The sequence below is a fragment of the Nicotiana tomentosiformis genome, chromosome 1 (genome assembly GCF_000390325.3).
Source record: "Nicotiana tomentosiformis chromosome 1, ASM39032v3, whole genome shotgun sequence".
Taxonomy (NCBI): Eukaryota; Viridiplantae; Streptophyta; class Magnoliopsida; order Solanales; family Solanaceae; genus Nicotiana; species Nicotiana tomentosiformis.
Genome location: NC_090812.1, coordinates 9,163,621 through 9,176,154, shown reverse-complemented (window position 1 = coordinate 9,176,154; position 12,534 = coordinate 9,163,621). Strand labels below are relative to the sequence as shown.

Sequence of the window (12,534 nt, the reverse complement as noted above, 5' to 3'; positions counted from 1 at the left end):
GTCCAATTCACCCCGTAGCCTATCCGAAACTCATCCGAGCCCTCGGGGCTCCAAACCAAACATGCACACAAGTCCTAACACATTATATAAACTCGCTTGTATAATCAAAACACCAAAATAACTCCTAGAACTACGAATCAAACACTAAATCAAAGAAAATTTTCAAGAAGACTTTAAAACTTCTATTTTCACAACTGAACGTCTGAATCACGTCAAATCAATTCTGTTTCCCACCAAATTCGATAGACAAGTCATAAATATTATAGTTGACCTGTACCGGATTCCGGAACCAAAATACGAATCCGGTATCAACAAGACCAAGCATGAGTCAATTCTTAAAAGTTATTAAACTTTCAGACTTTCAATTTTCAACAAAAATCAATAACTCGGGTTAGGGACCTCCGAATTTGATTTCGGGTATATGCCCAGGTCCCAAATTACGATACGGACCCACCGGGACCGTCAAAATACGGATCTGGATCCATTTGCATAAAAAGTTGACCGAAGTCAACTTATAAATTTCTAAGGTAAAAATCTTATTGTTATCAGTTTTTAACATATAAGACTTCCGAAAAAATACTCGGACTGTGCACGCAAATTGATAAAGGCTAAAATGAGATTTTTGAGACCTCGAAACATATAATTAGGTTCAAAAATACAAGATGACCTATCAGGTCATCACAATAAACTTATGTAGACTCAAAATAGTCAAATAGAAGAACATCTTCTGTTGCTAAGTTTGAAATCAATCTCGAAAATTTTTTTGGGCTTTTCCGCCGGAGCCGGTGGTGGCACAGAACGACTGAAAGTAGCAACATTGCTCGTAGAGCCAACCACTGGAGTTACTGGTTCTGTCATTTCTGTTAACAACAAAACAGAAACAAAATTAATTAACGGTGAAGTATTTAAAATCTTCAAACCGAACAACTTTAACAGAAACAGATTAAATACTACGGTGAAGATTTTATTTCTTCAAACCGAATACAGAACGAGTAGAAAATCACAGAGATTTTAATCTCGTAATGTCAACCAAAAAGTAGAAAATCCGAAGATTTTGGTCTCCAAACTGAGAGTAGTTAGTCTCCCACAATCAGAATATAAGATAAATACAAAAAAAAAAAAAAAAGTTAAGTTCCTTAAGCTTGTTATTACTCTGTATTCGAAAATATATTAAAAAGTAAAACGATATAAAACCAGAAATATAGAAGAATAGAATTATTCCGAGCCCACCGAATTCATAGTGTTTCCTTAAGGAACTTAATCTCCTTCTAGTACCTGAGGTTTGGGATTATTTTCTCCCAGGATAGAACGGATTACCCTCACTGGTGTAGCGGTACTTCAAACCCTAGTGACAACGAAGGCAAAGAACAGTAATAAATCACACTTACTGCTTTCTTTTGTGTTAAAACAATGTAGAAAGAAGAAGGATAAATCTGAATTTCGTAAAAAAAATCTGAAGGAGAGTTCATGTATTTATAGCCAAAATGCTTTGGGTTATACTGAAGAGTTACAACTCTTCATGTAAGGTTGCACCTCAAAATGGTTGTTTCATAAAACGACCATTTATGCAAACCGCCAAATTCAAATTATAACGGGAAAATTAAAACGGAGGAAAGTTGAATTATCTGAAGCCGAAGCCGAGCGAGCGATGGTGACGGCGCGAGGCTTGCCTTCTCCTTAACTTTTTAATAGCTAGAAGAAGAGCAATTGTATATATATCCATCAAAAGTCTTTTTCTACTCAAATATGGGACAATGTCCCTTTGTCAAGGAGGGGAAATCAAAATTGTATTTTTTCCTCCATTTCCCATTTATCCTTTTTAAGCTCTAAGAAGCTTAAACCCAACACTTATTTCCATCCAAAAATGAAAAATATTAGATGTAAACTCCCACCATTGATAATAAAATTAAAGAACGGTACAAAATAATATTTGCCACATAAAAAAGTGAAAACGAATCTATTTGATATTAAAATTTCTAGTGAAGAAATTCACTCCTAGAGAGATGACACTCTCATTTAAAATTAGCTATCATAAGGGATTAACTATGAAGCAAGCTAGTAAAGATTAACACAAATGCTTAGTAATGATTAACTCTTTTTCGAGATAATGGATGTTCAGAAAACTGAAGATAAGAAGAATTTTTGGAAACTTAAGATATTATTATATATGGAAGTTAAGAAAATTGGAAAAAGTAGAATTATCAGAAACTTAAGAAATTATGGAAATTCATAAAACTAGAAAAAAGAAGAGTTATCGGAAACTTAAGAAATTGATAAGCAAATACTAATTATCCTAACCACGGTTAGAACATTGCTTTAGTTAATTAAATCTCAACATTTAACTCTTAAATCTTAACTATGCCATGTGGCTCTCATCCAGAACTAGGGAAAAGTGAGAGAATGGAAAATGTAGAGGAGTCTCATCCTTAAAGCAAGATAACCATCTCAAAAAAAAAAAAAAAATCACATATTAGTAAGAATCTGTTTATTTCAAAATTATTAAATCAATAAACCAAGAGAGGCATTATAAAATTTCCTGTGATGGGAAAAAATTGAATATTGAATTCACTTTCTAAGAATTGCTTCGACCTAACAACAAACAACTCAAACGCATAAATAGAAATTAGAAAGTCATGATTAAAGCTATGTATTTGGAAAAGAATTGCATATATCAATGCAAAAGAATAAACATGCGCTTAATTATGGATTATCAAGAAAATCATAAATCACAAAGAAAGGATCCCAATATATACATAAAAAAGAATAGCAAAAGTACTCAAAGAAACTTAATACTAGTAAAATTGGTAGAAACTACAAAGAAATTACGTCCAAGAGAATATTGAATATCTTACGAGTTTATACATGATAATTGTATTTACCTAAATGACAGAACGGTTCCAAGATTAGACTTGAAAACTCAAAAACTATAGTATAAGATTAGCTTTTCATGCCAAGTTTTAACATACAAACTGCCTATGCATGCTCTGCTAGCTTAAGCTTGTTCAAATTTTAGATCCAATGATATAATATTAATGTCTCCAAACATGACCGTCTTACCTATAAAAACATGAAAGAAGAATGTATTTTATATCTAATTCGAAGGCATTCACACAAACTACAAGTCTACAACCTCAGAGGAAAATAAAGAGTCAAAGATAAGAAGGAAGAAAATGATATTATTAGGAAGTTGTAATATAATGGATCCAAAAAAAGACACGAAAATCATGTTAATTCCATGCAAGCATACCATGCATAATATCTCTTGCATTCATTCTTGATTAGAGTTACCAAAGTGATCAAACGATGTTGACTATATATTTTCATTTTCCTCTTCCTCGCCATTTTCTCCACCACCTTATTAGAAAATGCCTCTAAGCTGTCTTATATATCACAATGAATTTATATTATACACTGATGGAGCTCTTAGGTTTTCCTTTGCCCACAGTATTTTTAAATACGAACAACATGCCTCAGTAATCCAGCCACACCACCAAAAAAGAAAACAAAACACACACACACGCGTAGGAAAACAAAAAAGAACAAAAATGGATTTATATTAAAAATGATTTTATTTATATACTCTAACATAATTTTACACTATCTTTATAATTTAACGTGGCGTAACAAGTAATAGATTTGCTTCTTTTTCTAGGTATATAGCTTATATATTTCCATGTAATTATCTTTATATTACTAGATAATTAATGTAACAATGATTTATCACATTACTTAGTGTACTAAAGTTAAAAGTTTTGAAAGAAAAAAAAAAGGGATCGGAAGAACCTACCCTTTTAAATTGCCAGCCTATGAATCCCGAATAACAAAAAGAAGGTTCTCTAATAAGAAAAAGGAAGTTACGTTGAAAAAGAAATGGGGTCTGGTACGTAAAAATGGAAAAAGAGATAGTAATCGCGAATGCTGGCTACAGTCTACAGATCTTAGCTACATACATGCATGGTTTTGGTTTTGGATGTCATAAATTTCAATATCCTTTAGTGCGTCAGAAAGAGTAGTGTATTGTTATTTGTTGCTTTCGATATATATACTTTTGACAAACTCGAAAACCAGTAGATTTACAAAACAGCTGCAAGCGAAAGTGTAAGGTGGGTTGTGCTGTTTATTGGATATATCTGGCGGTGAGAAATTTATTGACCAATAATAGCATAGGTTTGCGTTTCTCTTGATCACGTGGAGACAAGAAGATAAATTTATACTTAGTAATATATAACTTTTGCTGTTGTCATATCGATAATATTGTTATGTCTAGCTCATATACTTGAATGTTTGTTTTCGATCACCTTAAATTGGGGGAATTCACCTGAAAAACTGCTCATGCATATAGAGGTTAGAGTATTAAACCGTGGACTGTATCATATTTCCTTTGACTATGTGCATCAATATTACAAGTACCATTTAATTTCTTCCAAACAACAATCATAAAGTAATTTATTCACAGGCGGTACTCTTTTTTTTTTTTTTTAAATGATATATGGTTTTCAGATCAATTTACACGCCTCAATCACAAATACTTTTTATTCACATCGGGTATCTTATTAACTAATATTTATACACATAAAAAAAATCACAAAATACTTTTTTTTATCTCTACTGAAATTTGAATCGCACGTGGCCGGTAGACTCTTCAAACTCTTATCAATTCTTTCTACCATGTAACATCGATTGGGTACTGGTTTCATTCTACTCTCGACATTGACTTACTACAGCAAAGTGTTTGGTTTTCCTGGATTTGTATTCTAGCTGAGTAGTAATTTCGACCTGTTTGCAACATACTATAATTATAGTTACATTGAATGAATCTTGGAATACTTGGTGTTGGATGAATATGGATTAAAATTTGTACTTGTCTGTCCCAGACTTTTACTATTTGGCCAAAAAACAAAACCTCTCAAAACTCTTAAATATAATGGTATCCCTATTTAAAGATATTTAAACTTATTATAGAATTGAAATCCTACACAAATAAAGTTCATCGAATTAAGTAATTTTAAGATATTTTTGACGCCGAAGGATAGATTATTATAGACTTTAGTTTGTTTAAAACTAATTTGAATTAAATTATTTTTAATATATTTAGCTATAGATATACCTTATAGGGGTTTAAGTGTAGGATTTCTATAATATAAGGGGTATGAGTGTTTAAAAAAATATAAGAGGTGCATCCGATATTAAATTATAATATAGTGTGTTTAGTATGTTCTCTAAATTAAAGTACCTCGTTGAAAATTTATGAGATGTACAGTACATCATGTACTGATAAATAGTGCCACGTCAGCTTTGTCAAATGCTAGATACCGGAACAGCTTAGTCTTGCTCCAAACTCGGCCCGGTTAAGTAACCCATTAATAATGGGCTTCTTTTTTAGAAGCCCAAGAGTATTTCCCTTGAAAGAAGGGATTATTAGACAAATAGCCAGTCAGATTCAATGTTTATCTTTTCTAGCCGGTATACATAGATTATACATTATTTATACAAAGTTATACATATATTATATACGAATTATACGTATACTATACATTCATAGGCTATTTTTAGATTAAGAGATTAGGTGGGCGGCTATTTGGGTTAATTCTTCTTGAAAGAAAGGGAGCCCAATGACCAAATTGTCATAGGCTCAATTTTCAATTCATTAGCCCATTTCACTAGTGAGTAAGAGATAAACGCCCAATAACAAGGATGATATTGTCCATTCACACTGATATAATCAGGTGCATACCCAATATGTTTATACTTTATAGTGCCCGCTACATAATTTTCTATAAAAAAATAAATCGTACTCCTTAATACACGAGCAAGGGATATTATTTTTATTTGTAATTATTGATGGAAGCGGTGTATTTATTTTCTTATTGAACTTGCTTTGGCTTGTTTTGCTTATAGTTATGTGTCAATCATCAATAAGTGGAAATTTAATTGTGGCTATGATTCAATTATGTAAACTATGTATGTTTGAATTGAAGGGGTGTATTTTCCTATCTAGAATGTCGTATTACTTCGTTACGAATTTTTTTTTGATTTACTAGAATACTTAAAAGAAATGATGGTGCTGATATTTTGAATTAATGATCAACGGTCCCAACGGGCTAAATGGGCCCAACGGCTATGTAGTCATTTTTTAAAAAAAAATTAAATAGAAATTAGAGACAAAAAGATGCTAAAAAAATATTTAAGATAATGCCTTGTAATTTTATTATAGAATTGTGGCCTAATTTTTTAATTCAAATTTAAAGACTAAAATATTGTAAAAAGATATTCAAAGCAATGCCTTGTAATTTTATTATAGCAATAAAAAATATGACAATTTTTTAGTCTTCCTCCCCCCTATGGAATGAGCACAACAAGGTGCTAATCAGTGTTTTAAAAGGTGTGGGCGTAAGGCGAGGCGTTTTGTCACGACCCAAAATCTCACCACATGCGTCGTGATGACACATAATCTCTAAGACTAGGTAAGCCGATTTCATTACATTTCAAAGCCATTTAAAAAAAAATAGAATCTGAATTAAATAGATAATCAAAACCAACAGCGGAACAAATATGAATATAATAACCTCCCAAGACTGGTAGTACTGATGTGATGACCCAAAAGGGTCATCTTATGTTTTAGAACTCGAATCTGCGCTCTTAAGCCTTAAAAATCTTATTTTTTACCCTTTTCGATTTGCGTGCAGAGTCCGGACAGGTTTTCGAAAAGCTTTTATGTTGAAAATTGATGAAAATAAGAATTTCTACCTTAAAAGTTGATTTTAGTTGACTTCGGTCAACATTTTTGGTAAACGGGCCCGGATCCGTGCTTTGACGGTCTCGGTAGGTCCATATCGAATTATTGAACCTGGGCGTATGCCCGGAATTGAATTCGGGGATCCCTAACTTGAGTTATGAATTTTTGATGAAAATTAAAAGTGTGGAAATTATTTATTTTTAAGAATTGATTAATAATTGGCATTGTTAGTATTGGGTCTGTATTTTGGTTCCGGAGTCCGATACAGGTTCATTATGATATGTAAGACTTGTGTGTGAAATTTGGTGAGAAACGGAGTTGATTTGACGTGATTCGGATATCCAGTTGAGAAAATATAAATTTTAAAGTGTTTTTGAGAATTTCATTTGATTTGGTACTAAATTCGTAGTTCTAGGTATTATTTTGGCGATTTGATCGCGCGAGCAAGTTCGTATGATATTTTTAGACTTGTGTGCATGTTTGGTTTGGAGCCCCGAGGGCTCGGGTGAGTTTTGCATAGGCTACGGAGTGATTTGGACTTAGAAAAATAGCTGGTGTGCTTCAGCTGTGTTGCAGGCCTCAGACCTCGCAAATGCGAGGTCGGGGTTGGCATTTGCGATCACTGTTGAAGTCGTATTTGCGAACTTCTCATCGCAAATGCGAAGAGAAGTTGGGCCAGCCTGTGTTCGCAATTGCGAATTTTTCTTCGCATTTGCGAAGAGTGTCTGGGAGGGGTATGGATCGCAAATGCGATCTTTTGTCCGCATTTGCGAGGTCAATGATCGCAGTTGCGACACTTTCCTCGCATTTGTGAAGGGCAGCAGGATTGTGAAGGCTTCGCAATTGCGATAGCCCCTTCGCAATTGCGAAGCTCAGGTCGCAAATGCGACGTCTGCGGCTGAACAAAATGACTTTTGGACGGGAATTTTCATTCATTTCCCAAATTTTCAAGACCTAAAACACAAGAGGCGATTTTTCAAAGACCATCTCTTCCCCAAATCATAGGTAAGTGATTCTAAACTGGTTTCTTTCAATCTTTCACTACATTTTACAAGATTTCAACCTAAAATCTAAGGTTTTCATGGTACAATTAGGGGTTTTGGGTAAAAACTAGGGATTTCAGAAATTTGGGGATTTAGACCTCAATTTGAGGTCGGATTCCAAAATTAATTATATATTCGGGCTCGGGGGTGAATGGATAAATGAATTTTGGTCCGAACCTCGAGGTTTTGACCAAGCGGGCCTGGGGTCGATTTTCGACTTTTTGGAGGAAAATTTAGGAAATTTAATTTATGCAAATATAATTGATTCCTTTAGCAATATTTGATATTATTGAGTCATTTTTGAATAGATACGAGTGGTTTGGAGGTGAATTCCAAAGAAAAAGTTGTGATCGAGAATTAAGTGATCTTCGGAGCGAGGTAAGTGTTATGTCTAACCCTGACTTGAGGGAATTAGGAACCTTAGATTACTTGCTAAGTGAAATTCATGTGAGCGGTGTATATGTGAGGTGACGAGTACTTATGCGCCGCCAATTTACCTGGTTTTCATGTTTCTTAGTTTTTCTTATATTGTCTCAATCCTATGCCTAATTACGATGTGTTATACTAGTGTTGTTCAATTTATCGTTCTCATCATGTTTACGAATTTTCTGGTGATAATTGAGTTTTTATTTCAAAGTTGAGATTGATGTTATGGAACCAAATGTTGAGGTAAGGTTTGTACTTGCTATTCTATCTCCATGTTGATATTTATGCATTGCATTCTGGTAAGGGAGAGTGTTAATGCACGAAAGGTGATATCGTGCCATATTGTGAGTGTTAATGTACGAAGGGTGATGCTGTGCCATATTGTGAATATTAATCCACGAAGGGTGATACCGTGCCATATTGTGAGTGTTAATGCACAAAGGGTGATGACGTGCCATATTGTGAGTATTAATGCACGAAGGGTGATGTCGTACCATGATATGAGAGTTAATGCACGAAGGGTGATGTCGTGTCGTTTCTATTGATTTTTATTGTGAGATTGAGAGTAAAAGCACGAAGGGTGATGCCGTGCATTTTTTCTTACTGTATCACTAGTCCTGTTGATTCATGGTATATTGACTGCTCCGGTGATCATTCTGTTGTAATCCTTTATCTTGTATTTCCCTCAGTATGTTCCCCTCCCGACATTTTCTGTTTAGTTCTTTATTTCTGTTATGTGTATATACATTGTTAAATTGTACAGGTTGATTTATAGGTGCCTTGCCTTAGCTTCGTCACTACTTCGTCGAGGTTAGGCTCGACACTTACCAGTACATGGGGTCGGTTGTACTGATACTGCACTCTGTACTTTCTGTGCAGAGTTTGATACCGGCTCAGGTTGATCGAGATTATGCCATTGGTCTGCTCTCCGGAGACTCAAGGTAGATCTGTCGGCGTTCACAGACCTTGAAGTACTCGTCTATCCCTTTTGTTCTACTGTTTCTTTCATTTATACAGTTGTATTTCTTTCTGACTATTACTTGTAGTAAATTCTAGAATGCTCGTGAATTGCGACTCCAGATCCGGATGGTAATAGTTAATACAAATTTATGATATTCTGCACTTATTATATTTCATCTTAGTTATTTATTGTTAATTGTTGAATGGAAATAAGGAATTGGTTAATGATTCTCTAACGTTGGCTGGCCTAGCAAGTGAAATGTTAGGCGCCATCACGGTCCCGTCGGTGGGAAATTTCAGGTTGTGACAACTGAGTCACGAACTCTAACTAAATACATGAAATGATCTCAAGGATCGAATACTCAATATCGTTTGATTAATAATTAACAATACAATAAAACGAAAAGACTCCAAGGGACGGCAACGGCCAAGCAGCTCTACCTTAAATCCTTGCGATCACACTTTAACTCTGTCTGAGTCCGATAGCTCAAATACCTGGCTCTACACAAAATGTGCAGAAGTGTAGTATGTGTACACCACGGTCGCTACCCAGTAAGTATCAAGACTAACCTCAGTGGAGTAGAGATAAGGTACAGTCAAGACATTCACTGGTCTAATAGCCTGTGCAATAAGATATACAAAATAATAGAAAACAAATAACAATAAGGGCAACACAAATCAACCAGTGATATGCCTGGCATGGCAACAAAAATATTATTAATATTGCTCAACAAATAATAAATACAAGTACACCCAATCAAATCGAGTTCTTCAAATAAATATCTTTCACATATAATTCTTCTAAATAACTCTCTTTCAAATATAATTTTCTCAAATAAATATCTTTCAAATATAATTCTTTCAATAAATATTTTTCAAATATAATTTTCTCAAATAAATATATTTCAAATACAATTATTTCAATAAATTTTTTTCAAATATAAATTCTTTAAATAAATATCTTTCAAATACAACTCATTCAAATACCACTTTTTAAATAAAAATCCTTCCAAATAAATATTTTGAATATAATTCTTTCAATTAAAAGTCACCATGTGACATCTCATTTCATAATCATAAAAGTACGGGTCTCAACCTTTTTCATATTTTTACGGCACTTCGTGTCCATAATTAAATCATCATATTTTTCCGGCACCACGTGCCCATTTTTTATATCACATCTGCACGGACAGTTCACGTACCAATAATAAAACCATCATATTTTTTCCGGCACTTCATGCCCACGTTTCATATCTCAACTGCACGGACAATTCACGTGCCAATATCATCATTATTTACTCACGGCACCTTGTGCCCATATTTCTTTTCATAATCCGCCTGGCAATAGCCACATGCTCCCAATTTCAACATAAATCAGACTATTATCAATTTACCAACAACAAGACAAATTGCACAAGCTATAAAAATAAACACTAGAAAAATCACAACATCACATAAAATCACCAATGCAACCACTCCACATAATCATTACATATCATCTCTGACAATAGCCACCCTTATTACTCTTATAGTAACCTCCCTTATCCCTCAACCCTCATAATATCAATAGCCACATTTATCGCTTCTATAGCCACCCTTATCGCTCCACCTACATAATACCCCAACACACATGACAACAGTGAAATACCTCACTTATGCCCACACAATATCAACAGTGAGATGCCACCCTTATATCCTCAAAATGATAACTCAATTAACACAACAATTTACATGGAATATTATCATGGCAACGTAACAAAAATCAATTCATATCACAATTTGCTCAATGGCCACAACCAATTCCAAGGGTATAACAAAATCAATTAATTTCACAACAAATAAGCCCAAGGCTCCACACAATGTATATAAAATCTCAAAAACAATCAACATAGATAGAAAAATAATCAACATAGGGCACACCTTCATTAATCCAAATTTAGATAATTATATTAACACTTCTTCTTAAGCTTACCTAATTAATTATTTGCATAGGGAAAATTCATAATGAAATCAAATTCCAAGAAATATCAAACCATCAAACTCACGGAAATCACATAACTATACAAGTAATAATTACATTGAATTGTCATATAAAAATAAGTTCAATAATTGTGATTTGAGGCATGGCATTAGATGATTAAATATATACCAACAATTATCAAGTTTACTACAGAATATGCCCAAGACTTTAACTCAATAAATTTTGCACATATAAGCCCGAGTACGTACTCGTCACCTCGCGTACACGGCTTTTCATATTTCACAAATGGCACATAAGACTCGATGCCTAAGGAGTAATTCCCCCACTCGATGTTAAGCAAGACACTTACCTTTTTGAAGTTAGGCCGATATTCCAAAATAGCCTTCTTGCTTGAATTGACCTCCAGACACCTCAAATCTATCCAAATTAATTGTATAACTTCATTAAAATTCATCAAAAATAATTCCGGATAATAAAACGTCGACTTGAAAATTTATTCTAAAAAGTCAACAAAAGTCAACGCGGGGCTCGCCTCTCGGAACCCGACATAATTTTCACAAAATCTGAATACCCATTTTGATATGAGTTCAACCATACTGATTTTATCAAATTCCGATAACAACTTGACCTCTGAATCTTAAATTTTCGTTTTTGGAAGATTTTACAAAAATCTTGATTTTTCTTCCATAAATTCACGGATGCATGATGTAAATGAGTATGGAATCATGAAATATAATCAATATAGGATAAGGAACACTTACCCCAATGATTTTTCGTGAAAATCGCCCAAAAATCGTCCAAAACCCGTGCTCAAAAAATTCAAAATGAAATGAAGGAAATGACCATTTTTGATCCTTAAGTTTCTGCCCATCCGTCGCTAAAAGTCCATTTTCCGTCACTAAAAGTCCACACCAGAACTTTCTTGCACCAGCCTTCATTTAATCGATCATAACTTTATGTACAAATTTCCAAATGTTGAATGGTTTAATTTTCTGGAAACTAGAATCAAAAGATTACAACTTTTATGTTTTGATAATTTTTCGATTCCTTATAAATTGCGATATATAAGCTTCCAAAGTTTGCTCCACGCACCAAAAATTTCTGGCGAACAGCTCTGCAACAGAAATTTTCAGCAACCCTCTTTATCCGAAATCCATTTCATTTACCTTCCGAAATCCACTCGAGGCCCTCAGGACCTTAGCCAATTATACCAATATGTCACAAAATACAATACAAACTTAGTCGAGGCTTCATACCGCATCAGGCAACACCGAAATTACGAATCACGCATCAAATCGAATTATGAGTTTTTAAATCTTCCAACTTCTATATTTTGCGCCGAAACGTATCAAATCAATCCGGAATGACTTCAAATTTTGCACACGAGT

General features: G+C 33.9%; 1 long non-coding RNA gene across 1 annotated transcript; it reads right to left on the bottom strand.

Annotated features, from left to right (window-relative positions):
* Positions 1-566: 566 nt before the first annotated feature.
* LOC104098449 (uncharacterized) lies at positions 567-3,469 on the bottom strand. Its single transcript, XR_686771.3, has 2 exons — positions 3,248-3,469; positions 567-860 (listed from the first exon to the last, which is right to left on the bottom strand). It is a non-coding gene; the product is annotated as an uncharacterized lncRNA (long non-coding RNA).
* Between the last annotated feature and the right edge of the window lie 9,065 nt (positions 3,470-12,534).